Consider the following 6,079-nt stretch of genomic DNA (forward strand, 5'->3'; position numbering starts at 1 on the left):
CATTCCCCATGTGGTGATATGGCCTGGGTATTAGGGTCTAACACTGACTTGCTCTGTTACCTGAGGCAATTCCTTCCCCCCTCTAGGTCTTAATCTTTATCTCTCAAAGGAGATGGGATCCTGTTTCTAGTGATCCTTCCAATCTGCCAAGGTCAGGTGGTGCATGACCTGGACCCAGATCCTGCCATGCTTAGTAGGAGGCATTTTGCGGGCAGTCTGGATTCTAGAATTCCTCCAGCACAGATGTGCTAAGTCCAAGATTTAGAATTCTCTCTAGGATCCTACACTCATCTGTTGGGCTTTGCAGTCAAAAGAGCACATGGCTCCATGCCACAGTCTGGCTTCTTCTAGATGGGGAACTTCGGCAAAGGTGAACTTCAGCCTCTAGGATTGCTGCTAGCTCAGAAGACAGGAGTCCTATTCCTGTGCTGAGAGAAAGATGGGGCTTGAGCTGTCCCCAGCTGGATGGCGAGGCCCCGCTGACATTTAAACTAAGTGCTTTTTCCACCATCTGTCCTTTGCTCCTCTGAAACCCTGCAGCCAGCAATAATACACCCACTTTATAGATAAGATTTCAAAGTCTGGGAGAGAAGCACTCAAGAAGGGTCTCTACAGGTCAGAGGTTAGGATCAAACTCAAACCCAGGCTTGTAGTCCAGAGTGGAATGCTGGGGATTTGAACCCGACTCCTTCTTTTGGTGGTTGTGAACTTACCTTTCTGAGCCTCACCTATAAAAGCAGCAACAACACCTATGCCACAAGGCTGTAAGAATTAAGAACGTGAGTTCATGAGTTGGAAAGGCAGAGATCTGTCCTTGAAAGCTCACCTCCAGAAAGCCTTCCCTGACTGCCACCCATCTGTTAGGCTTCTGCCTTTGAGATCCCACAGACCTGCACTTTCACCATTGAGAGTGTTGTTGCTGCCTGTTTCTACTCTGGTTGCCTCCACTAGACTTTGGGTCCTTCAAGGCCAGTAAGTTTTTCTGATTCATTTTCTGAACGCCTAGCAAGGGGTCCAGATGAGCTGGAATACAGGCAATGTTCCTTTCCTTCCTCTCTTCTTCCCTCCTTCCCTCTCTCCCTCTCTTTAACTTTTTACCATATGAGGCTATCTTCTCCCCAAAAAGTGCTGTGGCAATGGGTACGTAGGTCCTCAGGGCTGAGCCCCCCAGCTCTCTTTCCCTGAGCCTTCTGGGTCCTGGGGCAGTAGAGAGAGCATTCTGGAGCCTGGAGGAAAAGCAATCACCCAGGGCTGGCAGGTGAAGGGCAGGTGGTGGTGTCCGGCTGGCAGGGGGCACCATATGGGCCTAGGGAGCAGGCAGGCCTGGGAACGCTGAGCCTGTGCTGAAGGTTGTTTCCAGGCCTATCACATCTTCCCGGAGGTGACTTGCTGGGAGCTGTCAGCCATGCGTCCCCCGCAGAGGGGCAGTCTGCCTGTGCCTCTTCTGCCAATCCAGGAACAGAAGCAGAAACAGAAGGTCAGAGCTGCAAGGGGCCTCCTCTGAGGTCACCATGCCCAAAATTTCCTTTCACAGGTGAGGAGCCTGAGACCTAGGGAAGGGCAGGGACTTGTCCAAGGTCACACAGCGAGGCAGGACTGGAAGCCAAATCTCTTGCTTCCCGTCTTGGATGCTTATAAAAACAGAGGGAGGGAGCAGAGAAATCTTGAAAATATACCAGTATTCAAGGAAGAGTTTTAAGGTGATTTCTTTTCTCTCTCTATCTCTCTTTTTCTTTCATTTGCTCTAACTTTGTAAAAAAATTTTGCCACGATCATATAGCCTTTTGTAATCAGAAATAAAAATAAATAAATAAAAGAGAGGGAGAAGCTGCACTTTTGTTATAACTGGCTTTTGTCTTTAGGAAAATGGTGCCAGAATTGTAATTTTACTGTTTTCTCCCCCACGGGGCCCTCATGGAACCCCAGGAAGATAGTGGGTGCGCGCAGGTTGGGAGGGCTCTCGGCTTCTCTCCAGCTATCATTTGGGCTTGCAGTGGGGCCACGATAGAAGCCTAGCCTAGGACCAGGAGCCCTGATTTCCTCAAGCGATCTGTCCTCCCTACTTGCCTGAGCCAGTCCCTTTACCTGGCTTGGACTTAGTTTTTCCATCTGTAAAATGGTAGTTCTTACAGCAGAGTATGTTTTCTTGCCCTCCACCAACGGAGCACAGTGCTTAAACATGTGGATACTGGGGGCACCTAGGTGGCTCAGTGGGTTAAGCCTCTGCCTTCTGCTCAGGTCCTGATTTCAGGGTCCTGGGATCGAGCCCCGCATCCAGCTCTCTGCTCAGCAGGGAGCCTGCTTCCCCCTCTTTCTCTGTCTGCCTCTCTGCCTACTTGTGATCTCTGTCTGTCAAATAAATAAATAAAATCTTTAAAAACAACAAAAGCGGGACGCCTGGGTGGCTCAGCGGGTTAGGCCGCTGCCTTCGGCTCAGGTCATGATCCCAGGGTCCTGGGATCGAGTCCCGCATCGGGCTCCTTGCTTGGCAAAGGAGCCTGCTTCTCTCTCCGCCTCTGCCTGCCTTTCTGACTACTTGTGTGTTCTCTCTCTCTTTCTGACATATAAATAAATATATAAAATCTTTAAAAAAAAAAAAACAACAACAACAGCAACAAAACAAAAACACGTGGATACTGGAGCCCGAGATCCTGTCTCCCCCATACCTTTACTTCATGATCTTAGGTGGGTCACTTAAATTCCATGGACCTCAGTTTCCTCATCTGTAAAATGGGGATTATACATCATGGATCATTGCAAGAATTAAAAGAGTTAATGTTTGGAACATGTTTAGGATTATGCTTGGCCTATAATAAGCCTATATACATAGGTTGCATATTTTAATAAAACTAGAATCACTTTTCTGACTGGATGAGCAGTAAAAGTGGAATGACTATTATTATCATAATTCTTTACTGGCCCCCAGGGAAGGGAGCTCTCTTGCAATTGGAACCAGTCTGGTCCAGTCTGAGCTCCCCCAGAGTCCTCCCCTCCACCCCGCTGCCCCATTCCTGACTGCTCTGCCCTCTCACAGGGATTCAGAGGAAACTTGGGTTACTGGTGAGTCAGGAGCCCAGGGATTACTGCTTAGACTTGGCTCTGACCTTTTGCCTAACCCATGGGACCTCTCCTGCCTACTGTGTTCCACTGATCCAGCCGCTCCAACCAGTTGCTTCTGAACCCTTCCCTCCTCAGAACCTTCCCATGATCCTTGCTCTTCCAGAAACATCCAATCAGGATGCCTCCTCAACTCTCCCAGACTACCCACCTTTGTCCCAAAGATCTAGCTGGCTTCCTCCCTGATACCCGGTCACAGCTACCCACACACTTGTCTTCCCTGGCAAACGGTGACAACTCTTTGACCTTTGCGTTCTACAGAGCTGGGCCCTAAAACCAAATCCTCCGTCTCTATTAATGCAATCTCAGCCAACCAGGCTTCAGTTTTCCCATCTGTGCAGTGGGCATAATACCTGCTGTAGAGGGCTTTGTAAGGCTTCTTGGGGAAATGCTTGGCCTAGTGCCTGCCAGGGGCCAAGTGCTCTGTCAATGGTCATTCAGGTGACCATTCATGTTTTACAGTCCCTGGTGAACCTGTTTACCTCCTCCATCAGCTGAACATGCCCCAAGCATGGGGGCTGGGAATCATCCTTCACCCCAGGGGTCCCTGGAGCAGCTGACCAGGGCCTGGCACCAAGGAGATGCCCAATACACATCCAAGGACTCCACTTATATTCTGTCCTCTGGCTCTCAGCATGTGCCCAGCAAGGTGGGGTAGGGGGGATGGGGGGGAGACCCTCTGCGGTTGGAGAAGCAGCAGCACCTAAAGGGGCTGGGGAACGTGCTCCTGAGGGGCTCCTACCCAGACTGACCACCTGGGTAGGACCACCAACTATCTCCTGCTTCTGCAAGGACCTCTTTGCTTAGGGAGCTGCTGAGCTAATTAAGAATGACAAAGCCCTGCCTAAGTGTCAGGAACTGATGAATCTCCTGCTTCTTCCTGCCCCTCCTTCTCTTTGCTCTCCTTGGCACCCTCTGGCCTGGAGGCCAGGCCTACAAGCAGGCAGAGTGATGAAACTGAGCACAGACTAGTATCAGGAGATCTGAGGGCTGGCTGCTTCCGCCACCCTCTTGCGTGGGACCCTGGGCTCCATTCCGTTGGGTCCATTTCCCCATCCACAGGGCTCTTAACCTTGTGTTAAGAGCAGGGACAAGGCTGCGGGGCCAGGCCAAAGGGCTCTGCCGAGGGACTGGGCAGGAGCTGCCAGGTGGGTTGAGGTAGACAGTTTCAATAAGGCAGACAGGCCTGGGTTTTCATGCTAGCCCCGCCTCTCACCTGCTGTGTGATCCTGGACAGGCTGCTTACCTTCTCTGAACAACATCACCAAAATGGGATTCGTTTGACAGCACTTAGCTCTTACTGGGAGAACCCTTATTTGTCCTAGATGTGTGTCTGTAACAGAGACTCCCTGGATAAGAGCATCTCTATCAAAAAGAACACAGAAATTAAGGGTGAAAACTTGTAGTGCAATTTGATAGCGCAATTGTATGTCTTCAGTGTTAGTTTTTTTAAAAAAGGCTTGTATTTTTTTCATTTTATTTTTCAAGTAATTCATTTTCCTTGTATTTTATAAAAGTATTAGTCTGTAACAGATTAGAAATTTTAAAAAATGGTCCTTCTCCACAGATGGTTTGAGAAGTACTGCTTCAGAGCACCTTGTAAAACAGACGTGGTAGCAATCTTGTCACAACATCTACATAGTTCTAGAGTGTGATTTCCAGGGACCTTCCACTTCTGTGGCTCCCAAGCCTTCAGGATCAAGACCAAATCTCTTAGCCTGGCTTTCAAGGTCCTCCTTATAAAGTCCCAACCTACTTTCTCATCTCACGCCTCCTTCCCCACGACACAACTTTGTAATACAATCCTGTGCTCTCTCCCTGTTTCCCTGCCCCCTTTTCCCACCCCGAACCTCCCATGCCTTCTCACTCATTCATGCCTTTTCCTATGCTTCTCCTTCCATCTGGAATGCCCTTCTTCATTTTGCCCTAAAACTGGCAAACTCCTATACATCCTTCAAAGCCCACACCAAATGTCACTGCTCTTGGGAAGCCTTTCCCAGTGCCACCCCTGCACCTGCCCTGGGCTCTGTAGTGCTGCATGCTACTGAGAGACGGGATGTTGTAGCAGTCAAGTCTACATACAAGCTCCAAAGTCAGAACAGTGTGGGATGTGGACCTGACATTGCCAGCTGTGTGATCCTAGGCAGGTGCCTTTGTACTGTTGAGTTTCATTTTTCCCATCTATATAGTGGCATCTGCTGTGAGGAGTAGGGATGATGTGTGAAAAGTTCCCAGCACCGTGACCCATAGGAGAGACCCGAGATACGACAATTGTTGTTAACATTATTTCTCTGGTTGATTTCCCAGGTTGTTTTTTCTGTCTCCCAACAGACTGGCTGCTCCTTAAGAGCAGGGACACTTGAGAGTGTCTGATGTATCTAACTAGATGTTTCCCAGGCTCTGTGCAGGGCTTTTGCACAGAGGGTGTGTTTTGGGTAAGGGAAGACCTGAGGGTTCAAAGCCCACGGTCAAGAAACAATTGTTGAAATGTCTTTGGTGCAAGAAGGTGGTTTTATCAAAGCACAGGGATGGGACCTGTGGGCAGAAAGAGCTGCACCCGGGTCCAGAGGAGTGACCCAGTGTATGCTTTCAAGTTGGGAGGGGTTTAGGGATAGCGTAAGCCTCTAAGGAATGTAGAAGCAAGGTTTCTGGGACCTTGAGGGGCTAGCTGTTGTTGGGGAAAGGTCATTTATTACTGTCTAATAAAATCCGAGTCCTGAGACCCTTCAGATCTGTATTGGTGCGCCATATGCTTGGGGGATGATTGCCAACATTTGTCTTGGGGGAGGGGGGTGGCAGGTAGAAATAAAGGAAGTTTCCAAAGGAATTCTTCCGTTGAAGTAGACTTGCAGGATCCTGAGCAAGGGGGCGGGGGGGAAAACTAAGATTGCCTTTTGCCCTTAGCAAGGTATTAATGTCAAGGCAGCTGAGTTCCTAGAGGAATGTCACTCTGCCTGTTTCA

This window comes from Meles meles, chromosome 1 (assembly GCF_922984935.1).
Source record: "Meles meles chromosome 1, mMelMel3.1 paternal haplotype, whole genome shotgun sequence".
NCBI classification, from domain to species: Eukaryota; Metazoa; Chordata; class Mammalia; order Carnivora; family Mustelidae; genus Meles; species Meles meles.